Genomic DNA, 14664 nt, shown 5'->3' with positions numbered 1-14664 from the left:
CCACCCAGTTAATCTTTCCAAGCACCACCTTAGTTAAGACATTCCCTGGTTGGGAAACCTCTAATGACTCCTCATCATCAACAGAACTAACTCCAAAATAAATTCTTTATTCTGGCTTTTGATGCCTCCATGATCAAGTACCACCCCTGGAATCTACCATTCCTATTTTGACCTTTCCTTTATTCCCCTCCTTAATTCTATGTATTATCAAATAGAATATCAAATATCAAAATAGACTAACAAACATTTTGGAAATATACCAGAAGCTCTTCTATAATAGCATGCAGGCAGGATTTTTGTTTTGTTTTCTATCATATTACTGGCACCCAAAACTGTGCTTGACATGTAACAGATTCTTAAGAAAATTGGTTGATATATATGCACCCAACATAGAATTACCAAAATATTGAAAGCAAATATTAACAGATAAAAAGGGATAAAATGACAGCAGGGGATTTTGACATCCCACTTGATCAATGGATAGATTAGACAGAAAGTTAGTAAGGAAATATTGGCTTTGAATGCACATTAGACCAGGGAGACTTAGTAGATACATACGGAACATTCCATCCAAAAGCAGCAGAATTCACATTCTTCTCAAGTGCATATGGAACACTTTCAGGATAGATCATGTTAAGCCACAAAACAACTCTCAGAAAATTCAAGATTAAAATCATATCAAGCATAATTTCTGACCACAATGATATGAAACTAGAAATCAGTCACAAGAAGAAAACTGGAGGAGTCCCTGCGTTGCTCAGTTAAGCACTTGCCTTCAGCTCAGGTTGGGATCAAGCCTCATGTCAGGGTCTCTGCTCATTGCAGAGACCCTCTCCTCCCCACTCATGCTCTCTCTTTTTATCTCTCTCTCTCAAATAAATAAAATCTTCTAAAAAAAACTGGAAAACTATAAATACTCACAGATTAAGCAACATGTTCCTGAACAACTACGAAGTGATAGAAATTAAGAGAAATGAAACACCTAGAATGAGCAATCTACCAAAACTTCGGGATACAGCAAAAGCAGTTCTAAGAGGGAAGTCCATAGCAATACAGGCCTACCTCAAGAAAAAAGAGAAATCTCACACAATTTAATTTTATACTGAAAGGAAGTAGAAAAAGAACAAATCAAGTCCAATGTTAGTAGAAGGAAGGAAATAATAAAGATTAGAGCAGAAATAAATGAAATAGAGACAAAAAGCCAACAGGCTAGTGGAACTAAGAGCTAGTTTTTTGAAAAGATAAACAAAATTGACAAACCTTGAACTTCAACAAGAGAAAAAGAAAGGATGCACATTTAAAAAAAATCAGAAATGAAAAAGAAGTCATAACTCATACCGTAGAAATACAAAGGGTCATGAGACTATTATGAATGATATACACCGACAAATTGGGTGGTCTTGGAGAGATAAATTCCTAGGCATTTACAGTCTTCCAAGACTGAAACAGGGAGAATAGAAAGTCTTAATAGAGTAATTGCTTGTAAGGATATTGAATCCTTAACCAAAAACCTTCCAACAGACACAAGTCCAGACAGCATCACTGGTGAATTCTACCAAACATTCAGAGAAGATTTGATACCTATCCTTCTCTAACTCTTCCAAAAAATTAAAGAGGAGGGAAGGCTTTCAAACTTATTTCACAAGGTCAGCATTACTCTCATACCCAAGCCAGACAAGGAATTGCAGGTTAATATCCCTTATAAACCTAGATGCAAAAATTGGCAATAAAATATTAGCAAACTGAATTCAACAATAACTTTAAATGATCATACCTGTGATCAAGTGGAATTTACTTCAGGGATGCAAAGATGGTTCAGCACCCACAAAGCAATCACTGTGATACAGCATATTAACAAAATGAAAAATAAAAATTATATGATCATCTCAGTAGATGGACTAAAAGCATTTGACAGAATCAACATGCTTTTATGATAAAAACTCTCAACAAAGTGGTATAGATAGACTATATCCAGTATATAAAGGCCATATATTAAAAACCTATAGATAAGGAGCTCCAGTGGCACAATTGGTTAGCGTGCGGTACTTATAAAAACCTATAGCTAATATCATACTTAATTGTGAAAAGCTGAAGGCTTTTCCTTTAAGGTAAGTAACAAGACAAGAGTGTTCACTATCCCCCTTTTATTCAACATATATTAGAAGTCCTAGCCACATCACCTAATCAAGAAAAAAAATAAAATAAAAGTCATCCAAATTGGAAAAGAGAAGGTAAAACTGCCACCATTTGCAGATGACATGATACTGTGTATAGAAAACCCTGAAGACTCCACTAAAAAACTATTAGAAGTGATCAATGAATTCAGTAAAGTTTCAGGATACAAACTTAATATGCAAAAACCTGTTGCATTTCTGTACACTGATAATAAAGTATCAGAAAGAGAAATTAAGAAAATGTTACATTTACAATCGCATCAAAAAGAATAAAATATGTAGGAATAAATTTGACCAAGTAGGTGAAAGATCTGTACACTGGAAAGTATAAGGCATTGAAGAAAGAAATGGAAGGTTTCCTGAGCTTGTGGATTGGAAAAATTAATATATTTAAAGTGTCCATACTATCAAAGCTATCTCCAGATTCAGTGCAGTCCCTATCAAAATTCCAGTGGTATTTTTCACAAAACTAGAGCAAATAATTATATTTGTAGGGAACCACAAAAGACCTTGACTAGCCAAAACAATCTTGAGAAAGAACAAAGCCAGAGCTATTACACACTCAGATTTCAAACTATACTACGAAGCTATAGTAATCAAAACATTATGATACTGGCATAAAAGCAGACACATTGATCAATGATAAAAAATGGAGAGCCCGGAAATAGACCCACACCTGTATGTTCAAAGGAGTCAAGAATATATGATGGGGAGAGGTGAATGGCTGGTGTTAGGAAAACTGGACCTCTATCTTAAACCTTATACAAAAATCAACTCAAGATGGATTAGAGACTTCAATATAAGACTTGAAACCATAATCCTCCTAAAGAAAACATAGGCAGTAAACTCCTTGACATCAGTCTTAGTTATGTTTTTGTTGTTGTTGTTCTGACTCCAAAGGCAGGGAAAACAAATGCAAAAGTAAACAAATAGAACTGCATCAAACTAAAAAGTTTCTGCAGGGGGCACCTGGGTGGCTCAGTTAGTGGAGCATCCAACTCTTCATTTTGGCTCAGGTGGTGATCTTGGGGTCCTGAGATTGAGCCCCGTGTTGGGCATTTGCTCAGTGTTGAGTCTGCATCCCTTTTCCCTCTCCCTCTTCCCCTCCCCTGGCTCTGTCTCTCTCTCTCTAAAATATATAAATCTTAAAAACAAAAAACAACAACAACAAAAAACTTCTTTGGAGTGAAAGAAACTGTCAACAAAATGAAAAGGCAACCAACTGAATGAGAGAAGATATTCACAAGTCATATATCTGATAAGAGATAAATATCCAAAATGTGTAAAGAACTCATACAACTGAAAAAAAATGAAAATCAATTAAAAATGGACAGAGGATTTGAATCGATATTTTTTCCAAAGAAGACACACAAATTGCCACTCGGTACAAGAAAAGATGCTCAACATCACTAATGATCAAGAAAATGTAAATCAAAACCAAATAGATATCACCTTACACCTATCAGAATGGTTGTCATCAAAAAGACAAAAAATAACAAGTATTGGCCAGGATGTGAAGAAAAGGAAATCTTTCAGTACTGTTGTGGGAACGTAAATTGGTTTGACCATTATGGAAAACCGTAAAGGTTACTCAAAAAATTAAAAATAGAGCTACCATATTGAGTGCTGTGAAGTGTGTAAACCTGGTGATTCACAGACCTGTACCCCTGGGGATAAAAATATATGTTTATAAAAAATAAAAAATTTTAAAAAAAATAGAGCTACCATATAACCCAGCAATTCTACCAAGTATTGATCTGAAGAAAAGAAAAACACTAATTCAAAAAATATATATTGACTACAGCTTCATTTATCACTGTGTTGTACATCTAAAACTAATATAATATTGTATGTCAATTATAGCACAATAAATAAAAATCATATCCAGTAAAAAAAAAAAAAAGACTGAGATATGGAAGCAATCGAAGTGTTCATCAGTGATCAACGGGTAAATGGATAAAGAAGATGTGTGTGTGTGTACCTTGAAGGTACTATGTTAAGTAAAATAAGTCAGACACAGAAGAACAAATGCTGCATAATAGCACTTATATGTGGAATCTAAAAAACAAAATGCAGACTTACAGATACAGAAAAAAGATTGGTCATTGCCACAGAAAGGGGAGTTGGGGGTGAAAGGGGTGAAGGGGATTAGGGGGTACAAACTTTAGTTATAAAATAAGTTGCAAGGATATAGTGTACAACATGGGGAATATAGTCAGCACTGTATTAACTTTGTAAGTTGACAGAAGGGTAACCAGATTTATTGTAACCATCACACAATGTTTAAAAACATCAAATCACTATGTTGTACACCTGAAACTAACATAATGTGGTATGTGAGTTATACCTTAAGAAGTAAAAATCGATCATTCCTGGGCGCCTGGGTGGCTCAGTGGGTTAAAGCCTTTGCCTTCGGCTCAGGTCATGATCTCAGGGTCCTGGGATCGAGTCCCGCATCGGGCTCTATGCTCAGCAGGGAGCCTGCTTCCTCCTCTCTCTCTCTGCCTCTCTGTCTACTTGTGATCTCTGTCTGTCAAATAAATAAAATCAAATCTTTTTTTAAAAAAAATCGATCATTCCTATCCAGTAAAAAGAAAAAAAACCAGTAATATTAGTTGAGAAAACAAATGAATGAGTTTTCCCTTGGAGATCCCTCTCCTTGCAGTACGTGTCCCTCCTCTCTGCCAGGTGCCTGCATTTTTGCCTATTGAAATCTTATTCTCAAAGCTCAAGTCATGTATCCTCCCCTCCAACAGGTCTTTCTTCCTGGTCGCATGGGCCAGAAGTAAGCCTTCGTTCCCAGAAGCTGTAGTACTCTCTGTCAGCTGTTTTCCAGACCCTGTGTTCTGCTTTGCATTTTAGATATCTGTGTAGGCATTTCTTTTTCCTGCCAAATCGAAAGTTATTTGAATTGAGGGGCCTTGGTTTTAAAATAATACTGTATCCTGCTCAGCACTTCCTTGCACAATGACATACCTTAGTTTGGAAAGAAAATGAATGAGGGGAATATGGCATTCATTGGAACAAAGTGGAGAAGAAGGCCTAAGGAGTGGGGTATCTGGTCTGGCCCTCTTGCCTTGCCTTGACTTCCTTTTTTCTTCTGTGTTTACCACATTTCAGAATTCCATCAGCAGATATTTCTTGAGCGTCTGTTTTACTCCAGACATTGTTCTAGAACTTGGGTTACAAACAGGAGTGAAAGTGTCCTTGAGGGACCCCTTACTTCTTCAGACAGAGAATCAAGTCCTGTTGGTCCTGGTGGTCACTCCCATCTGTATACAGTTTTTTGGATGCTTGTCTCAGAGTTACTCATCCCATTTTCTAGGCTCTTCCCACATGTGGAGGTTGCGGGCAGGGATCCCTCTTTATTGTCCTGTTCCCTACTGCACTGAACTTAGCAGCTTCTTTATTTACCCCAAATGTTCTCTGCATCTTCTCTAAATTTGCTTGATGTTTCCAGAGATAAATGCTGCATTGGGGCCAGAGACTTGGCAAGGATACTAATGGGTCTACTCAGATTGGGAAGCCCTCTGTTAGCACAAGATTGAGGGTAAGCACAATAAATAGCGTGCTTTAGCATTGTGCTAAAGGTTTACATGACTTCCATTTCCTGCTGGAGCCTGTTGCTAGGATCACTGGTTTCTTGTCATAGTAACATGTTGAAGTTGTTAAATGAGCATCTAAAGTTTACTTGCTTCTTTGCTCTTGAGTACTGATAAAAGTTGCAGAGCTCAAGCCAAACAGAAATGTAACCTGAATTAGTCTGGTGGATCTTGCGTATATAGTGTTGTATTTTCCAGAGGCATCTAATATTAAAAAGTCCCTGTATTAAGGGAAAGTAAAGAGTGGAAATCAAGATGAAATAATGGAATAGTGAGGAATGGAGTGGATGGTACTTGTTTTGAGATACTTGTTTTGAGGTCCTGCTTGACATGGAAATTACAACTCTTAAACTTGATGGTGAAAAACAATCTGAGGGGTTTGAAGTGGCGGGGGGTGGGAGGTTGGGGTACCAGGTTGTGGGTATTATAGAGGGCAGGGATTGCATGGAGCACTGGGTGTGATGAAAAAATAATGAATACTGTTATGCTGAAAATTAAAAAAAAAAAACTTGATGGAAGGGCAGTTCTGAATCTATCCACATAGAGTATTAATATGTATTACCATGTCATTGTTATTGGGGGTGAGAAAGACCCATTTTACTTAAACATGCTGTATACCAGTCAGGAAAACATAAGTTCGTGGAAGTGGCATAACAATTATCCTTTTGAGTTCAACCCTATGCTCTCCTGTGTTTATGAATTTAGAGTGTGTCATCTGCATCATTAAAGAGACTGTGGCACAAGATAATTCTAAATAGCAGATATATCAAAGTCACTAGAAAGTCTTGTGTGGCTTGCTTAACATAGTAACCACGTCTTACTTAAAGCACTTTTCAGCAGGACAAGCAGCACTGAGATGGATGGGTTCAGTCTCAGAGCTTCAATCCACATTAGAAATGTCACTAAAGAGTAATCTGTTCAATGCACACTTTCAGCAGACATTGTTTCTCAAAGCTAAACCCCTTCTTCCTTGTGGGATAACCACTCTTGGCTCTTATTTCAGGCTCCTCTTCCTCTCTGAAGACCTGTGCTTCCACATGTTACTGTGGGGTTGTGGTAAACACAGTACCAATTACCCTAAAGAAACCAAAGGGGTCCCCATCATTTCTCAGTGCTTGGCTTAGATATTGGCTTGGGATGTACCTCTGGGAAGGGACATTTCAAGGGCTTCTGGGGAGCATTGGGAAGGCATTTTGAAGCTCCTAAAAAGGAGACAAAAGACTCCTTTACTGGTCTGGATGAAGGTGTATGAGAGTGTGATCTTTGGAATGATTGCCACTATCTTTTTCCACCAGAATAACAAAAGAGATAATAATCAACTCAGAAGACATTTCCCTGTCTTTAGATTCTTTTTCTAGAACTCATCCTCTTACTGCTTAAGCCACTTCAAATTGAGTGTTCTCTTACAGACAAAAATCTCTTCCCTGGTACTATAACATTCCTATTTGCAAAACAAAAAGTCAGATAGGTTTTTTTTTTTTATTTGATATTTGTGGTTAGTTTTGTTTTCCTAAAAGACAAGACTTATATTCTGATTTTTCTGTAATTTACTAAGACCTAAGATGTAGCAATGATGTTCCCTTTCCCAGGTGTTTGGGAACTTCAAGCTTATTTCGCTCTCAAAATAGGAGGTTAGGGGTGCCTCTGTTGCTCAGTTGGTTAAGCCACTGCCTTTGGCTCAGGTCATGATCCTGGAGTCCTGGGATCGAGTCCCACATCAGGCTCCCAGCTCTGTGAGGAGCCTGCTTCTCCCTCTGACCTTCTCCCATTTCATGCACTTTCATTCTCTCTCTCTCTCTCAAATAAATAATTTGAAAAAAAAAATAGGGGGTTAGTTTCCTTATATCTTGGGTGTATGTGCTGACTAAAAGGTCTCCCAGATTTCACATCTCTTATGGGATGTTTTGCATCACCAGAGAAAACTTACCAGTATTGATTGCACCTACTGTTACTGCCCTTCTTGACCCAGATGTCTTATCATAGCCAGGTGACATTCATTAACTGGATCCTTTGTCATGAGTTTTATGCCATTTCCTCATGTTGTGGGTGTTGTGTCTCAGAATGGCTGATGCAGCCTTGAGAAAGGTTCCCAAACCTAGCCCATCATCAGAATCTCCCCAAATATACTAACTGAATCTAGATTTCTCTTCAGCTAATTTTTATTTTCAACCACATCTGGCAACCACTGAGATAAGGGATAGGGAAAGGAGAAAAAATGTAGTGACCTGATTCCATACCTAAAGTAAATGGTTTCAAACCTCAACTGACAAAGTCAGCTACGTAAGAACAAAATTTCATTTCTTTACAGCTCAGTTTTTATTTTTTAATAAAGGTTTATTTTGGGGGGGTGGCAGGAACCTATTTCATGCCATTCTAAATAGGCTACTCCCCCACTTCATCCCCCTCAGCAAGTTAAAACAAGCTTATGTAAGATCATGTTACTTGGAAGGAAGAGCCCTTTAGTCCTTGATGTCCTTGGTCAACATTGCTCTCCCTGAGACATCCAGGGTCCCATCAACTCTTTGGCTACTTGTCCCCGCAGGTCTATGCTGTCGCTAGCTGCATGACTGCTTCATTTTCTACAGCTCTTCTGCAATTCTTCTGGGTCTGTCAAGGATACTCAGAAGTGTTTCTGTGGCTCCTGCTCCATGCTAGAGGAAGAGAAACTCTCTATGCCAGCCTAAGGCCCCATCAGCCACCTGTTCCCCCTCTACCCAGGCAGCTGAGCCTGACCATTTCTGCCCTCTCTTCCCTTAATCCTGCCTGACATCTTGCCATGGCTTCTTGCCCTTCTCTTTGAGGTGGGTACTAATTGCTTTCCCTCCAACTCCTCCTTCATCAGTCCCAAAACTAGCTCTTCTATGCTAGAAGACATAGAAACCTCAGATGTTTCCTCTCAGATCTCTTGTGTCCTCGGGTTCTTCTGTATGGCTAAAGAGCCTAAGCTTTCCTAATTCTAAAGCCAGGATAAGACTTCCTGTTTCTCTTCTGCTATTCTGTTTCATTCCCGAAGCAATTTATACAACCTAGCTATGGAATAGAAATGGCAAAAAAATTCGGGGGGATTGATAAAGGAAATCCTAAGAAGAAACAGATATATACCTTAAAATGCAAAATCCTGTATGGAAGGTATGTCAAACATGTATTTTTGCTTCTGCAGTGTGTGTGTGTGTGTGTGTGTGTGTGTACATTCACACATACCTGTATGGTAATTAACAACATTGAAAATCTGTTATTCGAAATCATTTTTCACTGAGTCTATTTCAGGTTCTAAATTCACTTTCTTTTAATTGGAGTTCATAGTAGATGATAGAGAAAAAGATTTAAACTAATATGCTGGAATATATACATATAAATGAGTGTTTCCTCAGTTACCTCAGGAATACATTTATTCCACTAATATTGCTATGACTCTAAACGTTTCCGGATTTTTTTTTTTTTGAAACTCTCTTAAGGTTATGAAGTATAAGTTGAAAATGTTAGTAGTAAATCATAAGTAAAATTTCTCCATTGCCATGCTTCTCACCCCACTTAACAAGGTGGAGCTCAGCTTCATCCATTTTCCTTCAGAATCATTCTTTTTTTTTTTTTTTTTTTAAGATTTTATATATTTATTTGAGGGAGGGGTAGTGAGAGCATGGAAGAGAGAGAGGGTAAAGCAGACTCCCCACCAAGCAGGGAGTCCAATGTGGGGCTCAGACCCCGAGATCATGACCTGAGCCAAGGCTAAACACTTAACTGACCGAGCCATCCAGGCACCCCAAGAATCATTCTTAACTTATGATTGGTTATGACCTGACTTCTAGATGTAGTAGACAAAGATTTTTTACCCCTTAGAGCTATTTAAATGACATTCTGAAAAACTCTAAGATCATTTTGTGAAGAAAAGCTTAAATTTTTTTTTGAATGACAGCATCACTGAAATAAATGTATAATTGCGAAAGTAGTAACTCTGAACCAACTGCTCTTATCTGGATGAACAAATGTTGGTTGTTTGGTTTAAATTGGGGATTCTCAACTAGGGATTGGCAGTTGGTCAATTTCTCGAAATTTTTTGGTTGTCTCAACTTGGGAGTTCTGGCATTTAGGGGGTGGAGGCCAGGGTCGGTGCTAAGCAGCCTACAGTGCTTAGGACAGCTTCCTACACCTAGCAATTGTCTGTCCCCAAATGTCAGTACAACCAAGGTTGGGAAATCTAGGTTTAAACAAATAAGTTATTATTTTATAGTCATTCCTCACATTTTAATATGCTTAAAAGTTTCTGATCCCATTCCCAGCCTCAGTCTAACTATACCATTGGGATGGAGCAAACTCAAGCACCCAAACCTTCTGTCCTCATGACCTCCTCGAGGTTTTCTTTCCACTTATGTACAGAGGATGGGGGTGGAAGGGGAATCTGGATCCAGGGAGGAAACAGGTGGGGCAGGGAATACACAGGAAACCTGCAGATTAATATCTAAGTGGAGGTTTCCCTAGCAGTCTTTGATTTCTTCCTGAGATTTTTACATCTTATCTCAGAATTTTTTCTTCTGGAGACTCCATGTGAACTCTGGTTTTCCAGCATCATTACTCAGAGAGATGCTGTCTGACACTTTTCACCTGAAGACCTTTTACCTCCGTGTAGCCCGAGGTCCCAATGCCCTGTTCTGACTCACTACTGAACCACCCCCCCTCCCCCAATCCTCTTCTGATGATTCAGGGTTGAGTTTTCCTTTTGCTTCGTAAGCTGGCTCTGCTTTTCTCCTTTGTAACACTGCATTTGAAGGCATGTTTTCCTTATCAGTTCTCCCATGAGAAATTATGATTTCTATGATTTCTAGCTTGATTTGCCCTGCCCTTCTCTCATTCCTTGCTTTGTACAGGGGTGAAGTTTCAAACCACCACCTCTTTATGCGGGCAGACTTGGCTTTCCACAGAAAGGTCAGCTGTTTTGTTCTTACCCTGCTAGCCTCATTTCCACCATAAACCTCCATCCCTATGCTGGTACCTTCCTGTAGCTCCTTTTGTGTCCCTCAGCAGATGTGTTCTTGTAGGTTTGTTCCTGATGTCTGATTTCCAAAGCAAAGATCAGTGGGAGCTCAGAACCTTCCAGACATCCAAGAGAAAGGGAAACCATATGGCCTTGCTCCTGGATCATGACATGCCCTAGGAAAGCCAAATGCTGACTCTACCACTTCTTTCCCCCAGAGAAGATGTCCTGTATGTATTTTACAGGGTGTGGATAAATCTCTACACATGAGGATTGACCTGGAAATGGTGGGCCATGGTTTTAGATTTCCTGGGCTCCTGCTAGCTACTTCCTATCACAGGCAACTCTAAAGTCCCATCCTCATCTGGGTGCATTCCACCAAGAAACTCTTTCAGATGAGTTCCACTTTGCAATGACTGTTAAGATAGCTTTGAGCCAAATGGATGAAGTGATCAGATACCTCAAGCATATTGTCTGTGTTCTGGTGTTCTATCCATGCTGCACTGACATAAGCCACTTATGTCTTTGAGTAATATCTAGGGAAGCTGCCCATGGGAAGGGCCTTCTGTTGGCAGCAGGCACATTTCCCACATTTGAACTTGACATCTTTAATGTGGACCTAATGAAGCTAGTCTGGGCAGTTTAACCCTCTGTGTTACCAAATGACCCAGTCACCATGTGATGCTGTCAAAAACAAGGAGAATTCATGGGTCAGTTATAGGTAGTGGAATTCTGGTACCAGTCTTCCATCAACAAGCTCCTGTTGACTGCCACATAGTTTTGAGGCCTTTGGAGGTGGGCCCCTCCAGTGCCTCCCTTGTGTCTTCCCTTGATGGAGGTGTAGTCATCTGTCTACTGTTTTTGAGTTTTAACTCTCTGCTTCACCTACAGGAGAACCCTGATTTTTGTGACATTACTAGCCCTGAAATCTTATGCTAGTAAGCATTTTAAATTGGCTATTAAGGTCCCAGTTCTGCTATTAGCTGGAAGATATCTCTAAACCTTCACCACCTGGAGTAAATTTCTTCTCATCTCTATGTACCACTGTCTAACAGTCAAGTATCCGTGTTAAATCATGTTGTAGTTAGGAGTCAATAAGATGCCCGACTCTAGTCTAAGAATAGCTCTATATCTTTCAGAGGACAACCCCAGGCTGCCCCAAATTCAGTTGTTAACAGTTTCCCAGATCAGTCCCTACAAGGTAATATTGGCATCCAGTCCAGTACTGTCCAGCCTAGAAAATTCTTGGCTGTGTGGTGTCACTTTTTATTCTTCTTCTTTTTTTTTTTTTTTTTTTTTAAGATTTTATTTATTTGACAGAGAGAGATCACAGGTGGGCAGAGAGGCAGGCAGAGAGAGAGGGGCAATCAGGCTCCCTGCTGAGCAGAGAGCCCGATGTGGAGCTCGATCCCAGGACCCTAAGATCATGACCTGAGCCGAAGGCAGAGGCTTAACCCACTGAGCCATCCAGGCGCCCATGTGGTGTCACTTCTAACAAGGCTAAAGGATCAGGTTTTCTTTTCATGCCCCATCCCTACATAATTCTGCATACTTCTTCTTTCTTCTGGGCCCACAGGTGTTAAAGACGGTTGGATTTCTGGTTATATACAAGTAAAGGATCAATGAAAGAGTCCATACTCTAGGAGCTTGGACTAATGGATGCCTTTCCTACCTCACCAGTGCTCCATCTCTCACCCCCCTAGAGAACATCTGCTCCTGCTTCCCATCTAGTATGAGTTGCTCCTCTGACTGCCTTTCCCTTCTCCCTTCATTTCAAACTTGTGTAGTGTTTGGGTTTAGAGAAACCAGCTCTGTTTAGTGTCTGTGAATGTTTCTAATCTGCATTAATCTGTGGTTTCTTGAGTTTTTGTGCTTTTGGAAATTTAGGGAGAGGAAAATGTCCTGCGTGGATTGAGTGGGGGGAAAAACAGAAGAGGAAGGAATTCCATGGAAAACAGAATAATAGTTTGAAATGTAACCTCACCATATACCATATATAATTAGAATCTCGGTTTGGAGTAATTTAAACGGCATTATTTTGGGAGTTTATAAGAATAATGGCTCGAGGTCTGTTTTACCTGCAGTAAAGGTGCCTGTACAGGTAAATAGCTTTTAGCATGGTCTAAACACTTATAGCAGGGTACTTGGATGCTGCTGCCAGTTAGATGTCCAGTTGGTGAGATCAAGCCCCACACTGGGTTCTGCACTCAGTGTGGAGACTGCTTGAAGTTCTCTCTCCCGCTTTCTCTGCCCCTCCTGCTTTCGCTCAGGCTCTCTAAAATAAATAAATAAATCTCTAAAAAAAAAAAAAAATTTTTTTAAAAACACTCAGAACAAAATAGTTGGAAAACATCAAGGGAAGACTCAGATATAATTGGACATTCCAGTTCTTAAAACAAAAGCAGTAGAGCTTTCTCTAGATTTGTTGCATAAAATGCTATTCAGCTCTACTAGATAATGAGTTTGGCCAGATGCTTTCTGATTAAATTGGCAAAATTTATCTCTGCAAGTGATGATGTCTGACTTTGATGAAATGTCCATTCTTTATTGGATTCTGTGCTCTAAATGTCACAAGTATATATTATCTCATGTGGTCCTCAAAACAACTCTGAGTTACTTTATTTTATCTTGGTGGGTTGTAGAATCACCATTTTCCAGATTAGGAAATTGAGCTTTCATTTTGTTCAGGGTCATACAGCTGTTAAATGGTGAGATCCAAACCAAGGCTTTTGTCATTGTAGAAGGGAATCCATAGGGAAGAGCTCAGGCTGACTCCAGTAAGACCCTGGCATCACCACAATTCTTGAATCTGAACTCAGCTTGAGGAGGTATGATGTACCAAAGCCATGCTGAGATACTTCCCCGAACTTGGAGAGATCCTCTGGAGGGGATGGACCCTTGAGGAATTAAGATAAAAATCTCTCTTTTGTCTGTATGTGCATTTGTGTATGGATGTTTAAGTAGGTTGGTCCAGCAAAGGTGCGGCTGATCCTATTCCTTTATTTTCCCTTTGAAATATTTCAGTTCTTTATTTTTTGGATAGGTAATGTATTCACATTAGTTAAAAACCGAACAGTATGAGGTCTGCCTTCTACCCCTTCAGCCCACTTTGTACCTCATTCCCTTACCCATGGATATCTTTGCAGAATTTGTTTTGTGCTAATATAAATAAATGCAAATTTATATTCTCACTGCTTTCCTCCTTTCTAATATAAAAATTTTTTCATTTTAAAATTATGTAACTTCCTTTGTTTTTTTTTTTCACATAGAGATTTATCTTGGATGACTTTCCATATCAGCACATGGAGAACTTCCTCATTCTTACTTAAAATAGCATAATATTTCATGGTTTAGATGTATTATCATTTATTAACCAGTCCATTTTTATTAGACATTTGGCTTGTTTCCAGTCTGTTGCTGTTACTAACTGATGCAATGAATAACCTTGAATATGTCATTCTGCATATGTGCATGTGTATCTATAGGATGTTTCTAAGAATAACGTTGCTATAAAAAAAAATGCGTTTATACTTTCTCCTACCAAATTGGCATTACCAAGGGTCATTGCACTCCCACCAGCAATGTATGAGTTTACCATAGCCTTCTCAACATGTTTTTGGATTTACGCCAATCAGACTGATAAAAATGTTTGGATTTTAGCCCATCCACTGTAATAAAATAGTATAAATTTCTTACTATGATTAAAGGTAAACAACTTTTCATATGTTTAAGAGCCATTTGTATTTCCTTTTCTATGAGATTTGCCCATGTTTTTCTTGTCTTATAGGTCTTTTTTTTTAAAATCAATTTCTTAGAACTCTTTATATATTAAGGAGAGTAGCATTTGTCTGTGGTATGAACTGAGCATATTTTTTCCTGTTTGTCATTTTTTACTTTTTAATTTTTTCCTCTTAATTTT

At 38.8% G+C, this 14664-nt stretch overlaps 1 protein-coding gene across 2 annotated transcripts in view; it reads left to right on the top strand.

The window, feature by feature from the left end:
• Positions 1 to 14664, top strand: part of ELOVL7 (ELOVL fatty acid elongase 7) — a 79603-nt gene that overhangs the window by 36006 nt on the left and 28933 nt on the right. Inside the window, exon 1 of one of the 2 annotated variants that reach the window (XM_059175063.1) lies at positions 13554 to 13573. The exons of the other annotated variant lie outside the window; for it this stretch is intronic. The gene's annotated coding sequence lies outside the window, so the exon portion shown is untranslated. Of the gene's footprint in view, positions 1 to 13553; positions 13574 to 14664 lie in introns of those variants that run through there. 2 annotated transcript variants of the gene reach the window in all.

Source organism: Mustela lutreola, chromosome 5 (genome assembly GCF_030435805.1).
Source record: "Mustela lutreola isolate mMusLut2 chromosome 5, mMusLut2.pri, whole genome shotgun sequence".
Classification (NCBI taxonomy): domain Eukaryota; kingdom Metazoa; phylum Chordata; class Mammalia; order Carnivora; family Mustelidae; genus Mustela; species Mustela lutreola.
This window is presented reverse-complemented; position numbering and strand designations above follow the sequence as displayed.